Below are 14,908 nucleotides of genomic sequence, written 5' to 3'. Positions count from 1 at the left end.
GAAGCAATTACATGGTCATCATCTGAAAGATCCTTGCATTTCTCCAAGTAAGTTCCTATTGCTTCTACACAGCTGTATGAAAACTGTTTGCATACATTGCTCTCTACTACAAGCAAAACAAAGCAAATCTTCAGGTTCATTGCAGTGACTCGAAAATATCAAGCTTTTCGATGTTTCAAATTCTGTGCAGCATTTTAGGTTAAATAATTCCAGTTTAATAGGAGTTAATTTCAGACTGAAAGCCATATTATTAAACAGTTGGCTTACATTACACTCAGGACTGTTCCCTACCTTGACTACCTCTGTCTATACATACAAACTGGCTAGAAATTCCTGCTCTCAGTGGCCGAAGAGCTATTACAGTAGGACTTCAGTAATGTTCTGCAAAGAATTATTGCATTGAGCTGATCACCAAGGCAATGTCTGCAGCAATCTGCATTATAAGCAGCTGAAGCTGTTTTTAGATCCCTGGTACCACCTGTTCTTAAACTTACTCACCCTCTGTAGCTCATTACTGACCATCAATGTGCAGTGATATGCACACACTGCTTGAAGAGATGCAGGGTCTCAGGCTGCTCACAAATCCTGATCTTTTTTGGCATGTGACATGTAGGCCTATGTAGGAAGGACCGTGGAATTGGCCGACCACTCATATGATTGGCCGTACTACTGTACCACAAAAGGGCAAACATACAAGACACGGTGACAGGTCATCTTAGGAATGGTATTGCCCATCCTACACATCCAAGCAGTTTATGCTTGGGCATGCCACAGGGTTGTGTTGACCAGCTCTTTTAAAAAAAAATTAAATCTCGAAGGTAGAATTGTACCCAGTGCAGAAAAAGACAAGCTGGAGCAAGTTCAGCATGTACAAGGAGACAGACCAGTAGCCTGAGCACAGGGTTAATGAACACTTTGAACATCAAGCATTCCCATCACACCCCCAGTCATAAAAATGCTTCCAGCAGCTATCACCCTGAAGTCAGATGTCATCCTATATTCAGTCATCAGCAAACAAGCTAGGGTAATCAAAAATAGCATTTTCTGTCACTTTGCTTAGGAACAGGCTATTGGAAACCAGACAGTAACTCGTGAGGTTATTGTTTCCTAAGAGAAACTTTGCATCCTGCATTTTCAGAGGCATTTCAATGGACTGAACCTGAGCCACTTCAAAGACTACTTCTCCATCTCCTGCTGCTGCTAGGAATGACTTCTTGGGGGGTGAGAGGGAGGCAAGAACTCTTTCTTAATCATAAGTATTTCACGCATTAAAAAAATTAAACCACTAATGCCCTGGCAATGAATGAAAGCAGAGAAAAGCCATCTCCTTAGTGGCCTTTATATGCTCTAGAAGACAGGCAGATAATACAGTGAAGAACATGGTATTAAGAATTCAAGATAGAAATCTCCAGTACAGCAACTATGAAAGAAAATAACTCAGCTAAGCCCTGTGGTGACATTTCACATTACCAGTTTTATGCTGGCTTCCCAGCAAGGAAAAGGGCAGGAACAATTCACCTGGCACAGCCTTCCCACACATCTCCCCGCCTTGTGTCCCTTATGTAGGATAACCAAGACTACTTCTATTCTATTTGATCACTAGGTAAGTCCTAGACGATGCAGTTTTTCCCTAGAGCAGAAGAATTTAATGGTTTATGAATTTGACAAAGCAAAAAAAGTTCAACAGTAACATTAAATAAAATCTAGTAGCCAGGCACCAAACAGTAATTAGACCTACAGCAGTTTCATTTTCTTACCATTCTTGATTGATCATTATCATAAAGGCTACTTTGTTTCAAAACCAGGCAATTTATCCACTTAATTCCAAAACAAATCCACCAGCCAGGTATTTTAAAAAGGAAAAAAAATTATCATATTTGGCATGTTCCCCTCATTTTAAAAGGTGTCCTACTTATTAATTTTAAGATACTTTTGTACTTGATTGGTCTTTAAGTATTTTGATCTTATGACAGCTTCTTTTTCGCTATCCAAATGGAGACTAAGATTAAGGACTTCTTAATGTTGGAAGCCACAGTCTCTAAGGAGAAGAAAGCAGTTTTTGTTCTTTGAGTAAATGATGGAAATAAGAGGATATATCACACTCCACAAAGCTCCAGTTTGAAAGCTTCAGATATCACAGTCTTTTGTAGCCCACAATGCCCAGCCTAACCGTAGAAGGTGCCTGATTAAATCAATTTAGAGGTAGCAGGAACTGAAAAAGAGCTATAAACCAGGCATTATTTGAGCTCTACATCAAACAACGAACCTTCTAGTTTCAATTGCTAAGTGAGCCTGTGTTTTTAACAAAATATTTAAGCTGAATATTGCTTTGTAATGCTGCTGCTATCTCAGATCTATCTTACACGTTTTCTAGAAACCTGCACTTAAATTAGTACTTAAAAAAATTCAACTGAAGAATAGCCTGGAAAATAAAAAATGTTATAATCCTTTATAACATCTATGTTACAAATTATATTCCAAATTTGCAATGTAAATGTACAAATCATAAAGTGATTACAGACCTACGACAAATTGGAAGTGTTCTGAAAGCTGGACAGTAATACCTTCCTGCTTGCACTTGCTCTAAATCTTCAAAATTTAAAATTATATTTTCCATTTTTATGACAGAAAATTTGAAGTTTGTATTGGTATTGAGGTATCAGTGGCAAAGAAACAATCTGCCCAGAAAATAAATACATGAAAACCTATTCCCATAAGATGGTTGTACATACAATTGCATGATCCTGTCATGACATTTAATTGGTTAAGCAGAAAATAGCAGTTTGGTGCCAAATTCTGCCACACATGTATATGTATGTCTAACTGAGGTCAAAGAATATTGCACATATCTAAGAACAGAACCATTCCTAACAAGAGAAAATTTATGAACATAGTATTTACAAACACCCAGATGAAGTCCTTTGGCTAGCTAGCAGACCTCCTGAGCCCCTAAAGCAAACTGCTGTGACACTGCAGCTCCGATTCAAACTGCGGGCCTGACAACTCAGTTTGGATTCCCGCAAGAATCACTGTCAGTTGATGTGTGTAACTGGTCTATCAGATATCAGTTCTTATTCCAGCAGCATTTATGAGGGAAAAAAACCCACAAAAACAAAAACCCAAACAAAAAAAGAACCCAAAAAACAGAAATGATGAGTGCACTCTGTTTTGGGCACATGGCACTGCATACGGGACAAAAATGGGAATGCAACTACTACTGCATTATTTCAGATGGAATTAGTAATATAGTTTTGTCTTTAATTTTTGTAACCTGTATCTCTTCAACTGAAAACACTGAAGAAGTCAGCTAGTGCAGGAAGTACAGTTGGGAGGACATGTCCATTGCTTCTGATCTCCTTGGAGAACCATCCACAGAGCATAGACCCAAAGAAGAGGCTCACCTCAAGCTTCCTGAGGTGCTGAACTTAAACCCAGTGGAAGTTGGTGCGCTGCACCTAGCTATCCAAGCTCTCTGGAATCAGGGACAAAACTTGCTATCTAGTCCTTATTGTGTTTAACTAGTGAGTGCTTGTATCATGCTTCAACAAAAGGCTATTGATCTAGAAGAATTTGTTACATTTGATTATTGGGCCCTCTCAGTCAGCTCAAGAAACGTCAGCTGTGGAAGGAAAAACCTACCCAACTCAAATTAAGTCTGACCATTGTTCATGAAGAAATATAGCAAAGAGAAGGAATTCCAGCAAAAGAAATTTAAAATGAGACAGTCAGAAGTGCTGCTATACAAGTGCAGCCTCTAGTGGGCTGTCCAAAAATGCCAAGTAAAATTTATTGTATATAAAGCACCCAACCGAGCTGATGATGTGACACCCCACAGCAAAAGCGTAACCTGTAAGGAGGCATTGTTTCTCATTGATTCTTATGTTTAGAATCTGATTTTGGAAATAAAACCTGCTCCCCTCAAAAAACCAAACCAAACCAAACCACCCACCAAAAATCAAAACCAATTATATCACCATCAATACAACAACGTGCATACTATTCTACCATCTTTCATCCTGCACTGGAATTCTGTGATAGAGGGATTTTTAAATGCACATTCAAAGCACAGCATTTGGACTTTCTCTTTGCCTCCTTTTTGATAGTTAATGCCTTCCCTTCAGAGAACAGATGAAGTTGCATCAGAAATGAAGAAAATCTAAGCCTTTGTGTTAGAGCTGAATCCATTGAACTTTGTCTAATGACAAAACTTCAGATAAGAAATTTGATGCATTTCTCTCCCTCCCTCCACTACGCACTTTTTTTCCCTTTCTTCTCCACATTCCAGTTAACTCTCCCTAACTCCTACCCAGCGTACCACTGATGAAAACCTTCTTGTCCCTTTCCCATTATGCATACTTTTGGTATCAGCTGTTATTAGTTCATGCCCCAGGTGTGTCTGAGGGCATACTGTATTTCAGTTTTCTCAGGACTATGGAATCATCAGATACACAAAATTGTATTTTAGGATCTCACGGCAAGCAGGCAAAAAAGAATTCAGACGAATGTTGGATTGTGAGGTGGCATAAATAAAAACCATGATAGGCAAGTGGTTATGATTTGCTCATGAGGCAGAAGAAAGGAACAGAATCATACAGCCTGGAAGAACACCACCATGAAAATGCTTTTTGAAATTTTGTAAGCGTCAAGTGAGATAATTACACATGAGGTTGTACCAGTGACAGGAGATCTTAAAAGCCAGATAAACAGGAGACAAAATAATGAAAGCAACTTCAAAGAGCTTTGTCTAAGGGGCTGATAATAATTCAAAACTTTGGAAGTCTCATCCAAACTTCACAATGGCTGTAGCCCAGAAAGCCACATGTTATGTGCAGCCCTATCCCTGATCTAAAAATCCTTCAGTCACCGCAGGACTGCGACAGCAACAATTTACTGCATCTGCCTGCAAAGCAAGAACCCACAAGAAAGATGGGCTACTATCAGAGATGTACTGTCAATGAGGCAAGTGACAACTCGGTGATGACCAGGACAGCTGCTCGCAAGCATTATTCTCAAAAGAAACCAAAGGTCCCTTGAAATTGTGCTATATGAATTCAGACGGGTTTACCTGAGGCACTTCTGTCTCAAGCATAACTGGTGTCTCTCAGCCAAATAAGCAGCACTGGCACACACTCTGTTTATTTTTAAGTATTTACACTGCTCAGCTTCAGAGCTTTGGGTGTCAGTATCTTCCTTGACTGGTCCCTATAACTCCTCTTTATCTCCTATGCTACTCTACATCCTCAAAACAGTCTCTCTCCCACATTCAAGCCATTTCCTCCTTAAAATAAACTAGCAAACATGACTGACTGGAGTACAGTAATGCTGGCTACGTTCCATCATATATGCTGACATTCTTTCTGCTCCAGAAAGCTTATGCCGTTGGGGAGAAGCTGAGGGGACATAGCCAGTGTTAGAAATGAGAACTGAAGTGTCCAGGCATCATCATCTGGACATCTGCTTGTACCATGTGACTGATTTCCTTTCTGTGGTACCCATCAGCCTTTTTTTATGGTAACTTAGAAAGCTTTACCCCACCAAGGAACCCCAAAGACTAAAATCAGAACAGCTTTGACGCATTTCTGCGGGTAACAGAAATAATCATTGAAAGACAAAGTTATTGCTTAACATATCCTCTTTTAATTAATTGAGATGAATTAATTAAGTGAAATTAACTGAAGGGTGGTTTTTTTTTTAAGGAAGAGTTTTAATCTTCTAAATGGAAAATCCAATGTCATTTCTTCAGGTCACACAGAGCTGCTTTTGGAAGGACCGTTTGAAGAAAGACGACAACTTTGAGGGCTCATTTAGATGTAACTACAGATGGCTGAAGTAGGCCACAATATCCTTGAGGAACAATTAAGGGTAAATAGGTCTACAAAGGCAAAAGGCTCCACGTTGGTGAAGCTTAAGTAAATACGAGTAACAGAAAGCCTACGCAATCCTCGCTTTAGAACTCTTAGGTCAGGCTCCATAAAAGCATTTTTACACTTCTTCAGAATGATGATATTGGAATTATATATACTTCCAGTACACTTCAACAACCATTAATGCCACTGTACAAAGTATTGGTACAGCCCTATCTGGAATGCTGCATTTTAGAAAGGTGAGTTTACAGTTAAATAGGGTGTTAAATACTCTGAACTGAAGACTGGACTAATGAAAGCTCTTGTGTGAGGTCTAGCATTTTAGTACTTAACTTCCAAAGTTTTCCAGTGCTTAATTTACTTTGTCTCCTTAGCAGAATAAATTTACCACTGAACAGTGTGTGTCATGCATACTATTCAAATCCTCTAAGCCCTGACGGTGTAAGTGGGACTTAAAAGACTAGAAAGGCTTTTCCTATACCGAGCTGAGCTTTAAAGCAAGTTTTAAACAGTCACAAGGTAGACATCAAAACAAACGTAAATTGTTCCAAACCGAGTAAAAATTTAGACTCTAAGTAACGTGAGCTTTGACCTAATCTTGTCAAACTATGTATCTGACAAAAAAGCTTCAGGCTACCACTTAATTTTAGGATGCAACATTCTTACGTCAAACTTAAGCCTTTACATTTCCTTTCTGCTTACAGGAACATATGGCATTTACAACTGTTTGGCAGCTGTGCTCTGAGAAAGAAAGGGCGCACACAGCATAACAGATTTTGCTGGAAGTCCTGGGATGTTCTCACTGACAAATTTGAGGGGCTGCCAAGGTAACAGCAGGGTACAGGTTCCACATCTTCAGCCCGGATTGTAATCTGACAAAGAGGAGAGCGTGGAAATGAAACACAGCTGACAGAAACAGACACTGAAGCTGCAAAGCCGTTGCTCAGCGTGTCAGTGCAAACTGTTACAGGACCTGTTTTTTTGGCACTTCTTACCCATATGTGGTGATGTTCATCCCTGGTACTCTATAAAACAAAAGTGGTTACCTCTTACCCAGCGGTGGGCCGCTTGTTTAGTTTGTGGATAAACGAGGAAACATGTGTGGTGACCCTCCCACACTGGCTCTTCGCAAGGTCAGCCTGGACCTTGAGGGACGTAACCAGCTCAAAACACAGCATTACCCTAACATGGCTGCCCCTGCTTCCAGAGCGCAGTGGTGGATCTATGCCAAGGAGACTGTCCAGACTCGAGCTCTGTGCTCTCCAGTGCCCCTTGCACTGAGGTTTGCTAGCTCCAGCAACCCCCATGCTGTGCTGTGGCATGTTCTTCTGGTCCCTACCTAAATCCACCCCGTCGTGCTCTGCTGTGCCCACACTAGAGAAGTCCAGCTGGTCTTAATACAGACAATTCTTTTTCAGTGTTCCCGGTAATCCTAGTGTTATCCCAAATGATGGGGAGCTAGCGTAGTTAACAAGCGACCTGAAGCTTAGCAAACCCTAACAATGGAGCTTTAAAACTGTCTGATATCAACACTTTCAAAGGTCAACTCGTTCTGTTTTGTTACTCGGACAGGATGGCTCCCTAGTTTCCAACACCAGACATACCACAAACAACAAGATTTCTTAGACCACATGGCATTCAAACATTTGTAAACCATCAGGATCTCAAAGAAGGGGACGTTCTCCTGGGCAGGAAACCATCAGGCACAGCTTTCAAAACAGGAAATTGCTGAACACAACAAGTTAACCTGAGATATGCTCAAGATCATGCAGTAGGACAGAAGGGCCTTATGAAGAGAGGCTCTACAAGGCTTTTTCTGAATACAAGTACAAAAGGCCTGTGTATTGTATTTAAAAAGCAGCGGTGGGACTCAAACTGGCCATCAAAACCTGTTCTGAATTTTCTAGACTACACTACTTTTTATTTCTCTTGAAAGGAACTCTGTATTTAAGACTCAGTGTTACACATTTAAAATACTAATTTTCCAGTTTCTTGTGACCACAAGAGTTTTAGCTTGCTTTCTTTGTTCAAAGAACTATATGAGCAATGAAGAAAAGTACTAAAACTATACCCTTTTGTTCTCTCGTACAGCATATTGTTTTCTGATTGCAGTGGAAACTGCTAATTAACCAGAAGCAAAACTGCATGTGGAAAAATCTTGTCTTTTTTTTTTTCTCCAAACCACTGCAATTACCTATTAATTTCTTTGGACGAAGTTCTCATGCTACACCCCACATTTGGTAAATTAATATTCCAAGAATGTGTACACACTTAATGAAATATGTTTAGAGCAACAGCTGTGATGGATAGAAGTATAAATAACACTTGCCTTCAGGGTATGTCACAAATCTTAAAAGTCTATGTAGTAGGATAAATCGAAAGAGGAAAAAATACTTTCAAAACAGAGGAAAAGAAGAAGAGAATACTGAATGGAATGCCCTACCAGGGAGGTGATTGTGCCCCTGTACTGGGCACTGGTGAGGCCGCACCTCGAGTGCTGTGTGCAGTTTTGGGCCCCTCACTACAAGAAGGACATCGAGGTACTGGAGCGTGTCTGGAGAAGGGCAACGAAGTGGGTGAAGGGTCTGGAGAACAAGCCTTATGAGGAGCGGCTGAGGGGAGCTGGGGTTGTTTAGTCTGGAGAAGAGGAGGCTGAGGGGAGACCTCATTGTTCTCTGCAGCTACCTGAAAGGAGGTTGTAGCGAGGCGGGGGTCAGATTCTTCTCCCTAGTACCGAGCAATAGGACAAGAGGAAATGGCCTCAAGCTGCCCCAGGGGAAGTTTAGGTTGGATATTAGAAAAAACGTCTTCCCCGAAAGGGTTGTCAAGCATTGGAACAGGCTGCCCAGGGAGGTGGTTGAGTCTCCATCCCTGGAGGTATTTAAAAGAAGGGTAGATGTGGTGCTTGAGGAGATGGTTTAGTGGTGGACTTGGCAGTGATAGGTTAGCAGTTGGACTCGATGATCTTAAGGGTCTTTTCCAACCTTAACGATTCTGTGATTCTATGACTTCTTAAGGGTACATTAGGCAACTATTTCAGGGGCCTATTGCTAACCTGAATGGAATATTCTTCCTCCACCCTTTGTATATATGGGATTTAAAAGGTACATTCTCAGGTGTCTCTCCCACTTTGCAATAAGAATGATGGACACTGTGTATGGAGGTCATCTGTTTTTTACTCAGCTAAGAGGTGAGACAACCTTGTTTTGCATTACCTCTTCTTCCTACCCAGTTCCGCAGCAATCCCTAAAGGACTTGCCCAATGAAGTATTAGGAGATATTTTTCTCTGCAGAAAGAGAATCAGCCTAGCTACATGTACGTTATAAAATGTCCTCAAAGCATCTCAAATAGATGCACGATGGCTCACTGTCCTCTGCTGAAACCCAGTTGAATTTACAGAGCTTACCTCTTAGACACTGATAAACAGATATGACTTTATTCAGCAACTCTGTTGATAAGAACTATTAATTCCTGTGGATCATTACTTATATGTAAAATATTTGTATCAAATCAACATTTTAGTTAAAATACTCTTCCTAGAAAGCATTGTCTTAAATACATTACATACTGCCTTGGATTCTCCTTCTTTTATCTGTGTACTATATGTATAAAACCAAAAATCACTTGGCCTAAGCAAAATCTTTCTCAATAAGAAAATCCCCACCTTTTTAATAAAACTTTATTTTGTACTGCAATAATAAAAAAATTAATAGCTGCTAAAAGGAAAAATCTGTTCCAGAAGTATTACTCTTATACCTTTACATTTCATTATCAAAAGAGTAGTTATAAAAGGATTAGCTATAATTTTCCACTGCCTATAGTACTCATCCTTAAGCCATCATTACTTCCTGATAGAGCAACGATCTTTAACTACACATAGCACATGACTGTTGTCACACACCATGTCAACAACCCTGTACTGAATACTTTGATATGTAATAATCTCACACATTAGACATTGTATTTTATCCGGCTGTCTACGGAACACAAATCTACCTTGCAACATTAACACCACCCACTTGAAGAAGATGGTTCATCTCTCCACTTAGTGATACAGAGTTGCACCAGGGTTAACTAAGGATCTTAAATTAAGATAAGGTATTCCTTTTCCGCTGTCTCCTTTCTTAACATCCCCGTGCATCAGGCATTTCCACATATAGACACGTGCCGATAGCTCTGCTATTTGTACTGTTCTACTCCATGGTCATTTAAGTTGGTAACATGCAAGTTGTAATAGTTTCATTCCTAAATGCGAGGTGCCCCATAAGACATTTAACTATTCATGATTAAAGCTCACTTGAAAAAGATTAGAAATTTTATGCAGAAAAATCTGTGAAACCCAGTGTTTAGATAGTATAGAACAAAAATGTAATAAGAGGAGACAAGGTCATGTTTACCTATAAAATTAAAGGGAATAAAAAAGGTAGGTCAAGAGCTTTCAGTTTTTCCTCTTTCAACCAAGTCCTAAGCTAGTCTTATTACCAAGCCTACTTCTTTCACTTGGGAACAGATCTTGAAAACCTGATACCACTGCTAAGGTTTACGATGCCAGTAAGTATTTTATTGGGTGGACTCTACTGCAGAGCACAGAAAGGTCCTTTCTTATGAGGCTTTTAGTAGCTCCTCACTGTCATTTCCCATGAAATATCATTTCCCTTAACATGCGACTACAGGCAGTCAGACAATGAGTTTTGAGTTATTGCTGCCAACCCCTTGCTGTGATCAGGAATCTTGTACACGGCCAAGTAGCACAAGTATTTTTCTGAGGAGCTGTTGTGGCTCCAGACATGTCTGTGCTTTACAGGGATTTTCACAAAAAAAAGTCCGTTTCCCCATAGTCAGAACAGCTGAAAAACTGAGTTGCATATTTCATAAGCTAAATGACACTAATCTGGAGATCAGTCCATGTACAAAAGCTGTGGGCTGCATTTTTATCCTTCCTTAGCCCTTAGTATTCCTTAGACCTCTTTAATAAACTTTAAAACTAAATAAATAATGAACTGCATCCAATTCCCTCAAAAACAGTTTCCAAAGCATCCAAAACAGCCTTTGAAATTTTAGCCCTTGAAAACTAAGTTAACAGGAAAAATCCTATCTATGACACCTCTAACAGCACTAGAAATATCACAGTTCAATACTGCCCATCTTTAGAGTATAGGCAGTCAATAATTTATCATTAGCAAACATACTTTATAAGGGGGTGTATGCTGACATCCGGCTAGTGGCATTTCTGCAGTTTGTTATTCCTATAAACCTGCACAACAGCTCATAAACAAAATTTTACACAGTAAGCTTGTAACGCTGCTAGTGAAGATGTCAGGGATGTCTTCAGCCCTTTGAGATTATAGCAATTCTCAGGCACAAAACAGTCCCAATTTTATCAGTATCTTAACAGTAGCAATATTTTTACAAGTTTGAAATTGAAAAGTTATCAACCTAATAACTATTGTGAATATAACTATTTTAGGTAATACCTTACTCTTCATACCTAGCCAGCTGGGCTATCTTCTTTGTTGACACAGAACAGTGACTAATTTCCAATTCTTTAGAAAGAGAAGAAACACGAACATCCTACAGGGACAGCCAGACTTCAGGAATGGCCAATTCTGGCTCAATACGCATAGAATAATTATTGGAGGGTAGGAGAAATGAAGAGAAAAACCTCCAGAAAATCTACTCCCAGACTTTTAATTAGTAAAAAAATGCTCTTGCCAAACTGATGCTCTGGGACGTGCTCTGTCCTCCCCCCTGCCCCAGATGCTCTTTGTTCTGATCATAATTTCTCACATAAACCCCACTCTGTGCAGAAGTTCAATGGGCCACCATGAAGCACCACCAAAGACTTTCAAAAGGAGGTGCAGATGTGCGTTTAGTACATAATTATTTGTAATAACAGTATTCAAGAAAGATACTATCAAGGGAGGCTTAGCACCACACAGTTAAACCAAAACAGTGATCAAGAAAATGAAGCTGGCTGTCCACCTCACAGCTCCTCTCCCTGATAAACTAGGGGTTAACAAGTACAACCAGGAGGGCACCTTGCAGTATTGTGCTGCATATAGCCAGTATTCCCTCACAGGTCCTATGAAATAATTAATAGCATAGCCTTTTACAACGACACCACTGTTTCTTGTCATGCATGTACAGTAAACAAAAGCACACACATGCATGAAGGAAATCAGCCATGATTTGTTCCAAACATGAATTGAGCGTGATCCATGCTGAGCTGTGCTGAATGCTGTCAGTGAAAAGAACATGAAATAAAGCTTGAGACCAACATTTAATCAGTGCTACACAACCTGTGTTTCTAAGAATTTTTAATCTGGGAGAGCTATATAGCCCAATTTGAGAAGGACATAAAAGAGATCTCTTGATTCATAAAATCATTCAGGTTTGAAGGGATCTCAGGATGCTTCTAGTCCAACTTACTGCTCAAAGCATGGTCAATTCCAAATTCAGACCAGGGCTTTCTATGGCCAGGTCTTGAAAACCTCCAGGGACAGAGACTCCATAGCCTCTCTTGGCAGCCTTTCTCAATGCTTCGTTATCCTCCCCAGCAACAATTTTTTTTCCTTACGTCCAGGTCAGAATCTCTCTGTTCCCATTCCCACACCAGGCCTCTTTCTCCCCACCACCTACCTCTGCAAGCAGCCTATTGCCACCTCCACAGTGCACCCGCATTGGTGGGAATGGTGCCTGTTGGGCCCCACAGCTTTCCCTCCCCCAACTGAGCAAGACCCATTCCTGTAGCCTCTCCCTGCACATCAGATCCAACCCTGACCATTATGGGGGCCCTGCTGGACTCACTCCAGTTTTTAGGCTTTCACCCTATGGTAGCTCAGAGCTGGGCCCACACTGCAGACAGGGTCTAGAAAGAGCCAGCCAGGGGACCCCCTGCTGTCACCCACTCCAGGCCATACTCCTGCTGGTGAACCCCAGGGTTGCCTGCCTTCACTGCTGCCAGAGCATCTTGCTGGCTCACATTCAGCCTGCTGCCCATCTGGGCCCCCAGGCCCTTTCCAGAAGAGCAGCCCCACAGCCAGTTAGTTTCCAGCCCCCTCTCTTGCAGGGGGTTAGTCCCTCCCAACTGCATGACTTCGCATTTGTTGTTGTTAAATTTCATTAGGTTCCTGTCAGCCCATTCCTCCCGCCCATCTAGGTGCCTCTGAACGGCAGTCCTTCCGTCAAGTGTATTGCCTGGTTGACCAGTTTCTCAGCCACAAACTTGATGAGGGTACACTCCTCCTCCTCCAGATCCTTGCCAAAGATGTCAGGCAACACAGATATATATGGTTCCCTGAGGAACTCTGTCCCAAGGTAGAGCATGAGCCATTAACCACCATTCTTTGAGGTTGATGATCCAAGCAGTTTCTCACCCACCCATCTGTCAAGACATAACAACTCAAAGTGGATACATGGGTGCAGGGGAAGACTGTTAAAAACTCTTGCTCAAGGTGGGCTAAAAGACATGCACAGCTTCCCCTCATTCATGCATCCAGTAATTTCATCACAGAAGTACATTGGTCAAGCACAATTTATTGTTGTTCAATATATGTTGGCTCTCCCATCTCCTCTCTTTCTCCTCCTCCATTCACCTTTCTTTCTTGTGCCCGTAAGGTGTTTTAGGAGAACTCAATCCATAACTGCCTCACAGACCAAAGTGAGGTTGACCAGCCTGTAGCGCTCCGGATCATTATTCTTGCCCTTTCTGAAGATGAATGCAATATTTGCCTTTCTCCAGTCATCATGGTCCATCTCTGATCTCAAAACCCTTTCAAAGATTAAGGAGAGCAGCCTCACTATGACATTGGCCAGCCTCCTCACCACTCTCAAAGTAGTTCATCTTATCCCAAAGACTATATTTGGGCAAAGAATTCTCAAGAGATCCTTGACTTGATCCTCACTCATTGCTAGTCATCCTCCTCCTTGAACACTGTCTCTAAACACATAGACCTGAGAGACACTGTCAGAGAAGACTGAAGCAAAGAATTCAAGTGACTCAGCCTCATCTGTGGTGGCTGCTACTACTTTACCCAGACCATTCAGCACAGGTCTACATTTATCTTGTTTAATCCTGTTCTGCTAAAACAACAGAAGTTTTAATGGAAGGGCCTTGATGTCCCTTGCTCCTTTTCCTTCAGCTCCAAGCTTTGACTTCCCTGAAATCATCCCTACGTGTTTCAGCAACGTTTCTATGTTCCTGTCCCAGGATTCACTTCCTGTATGCTGTCTTTGTACTGCAGTTCAGTCACAAGCTGCCCGTTCAGCCAGGTCAGCCTCCTGTTATGTCTATTCATTTTCCGGATGCACCATTTCTGTGCTTGGAGGATGATGTCCTTAAAAACTTGCCAGCTTTCCTCAGCAGATCTACTCTTCAGAGTTCCCTTCCATTGAATCCCACCTACCAGTTCCCTGAATAAGCCCAAAGTCTGTTCTCTTGAAATCTAGGGCCTGTACCCTATTCTGCTACTTGGCTTCCTCACCCCCATCAGGGTCTTGAACCCCATACTTTCATTCCCTAACAGATCTTCAACAAAACTACAATTTTTATTGAGCAGCCCATTGATAACACTACCATGCCCTCTAAGAGAACCAGGATTAATTGCTGGGCCTGCTTAGCACCCTCAAAGTTTTGGAAGTGCTGCAAAGACTCTACATTATTCAGCTGAGCCAGGGAAACAGAACAAGCTGGTTAGGACAAACCTCTGTACGTAACTATTGAGTATTCCCCTCACACTGAGTAACACCTTGAGTAGCATCCAGGAATTAGCGTGTTCTGCCAAAATTATGTATGTTTTCAATTAAAACACAGAACGTTGCACTCTAAGATACAGAAAAGATAAGAAACAAGAGGACAACGTCCATCACAGATCTGCATCCATACACACCAGGAAGTAATTTTCTGATGAAATATAAATAGCACTATATAATTCATCTAACAACTACATTAGGCAGCTGTCACTAATCAACACTTATTGACATTGCACTATAAACTGCATTTTGCTTTTTTTTAATTAAATACCAAGCCTGACCTGTACACCAT

The 14,908-nt window shown here is 41.1% G+C and overlaps 1 protein-coding gene across 9 annotated transcripts in view; it reads right to left on the bottom strand.

Annotated features, from left to right (window-relative positions):
* The window catches only part of MCF2L (MCF.2 cell line derived transforming sequence like), a 164,590-nt gene that overhangs the window by 44,795 nt on the left and 104,887 nt on the right, over positions 1-14,908 (bottom strand). The window lies entirely within an intron of this gene.

The sequence above is a fragment of the Phalacrocorax aristotelis genome, chromosome 1 (assembly GCF_949628215.1).
Source record: "Phalacrocorax aristotelis chromosome 1, bGulAri2.1, whole genome shotgun sequence".
NCBI lineage: Eukaryota > Metazoa > Chordata > Aves > Suliformes > Phalacrocoracidae > Phalacrocorax > Phalacrocorax aristotelis.
Note: the sequence above shows the minus strand (reverse complement) of the source record. Positions and strands in the feature narration are given on the sequence as shown.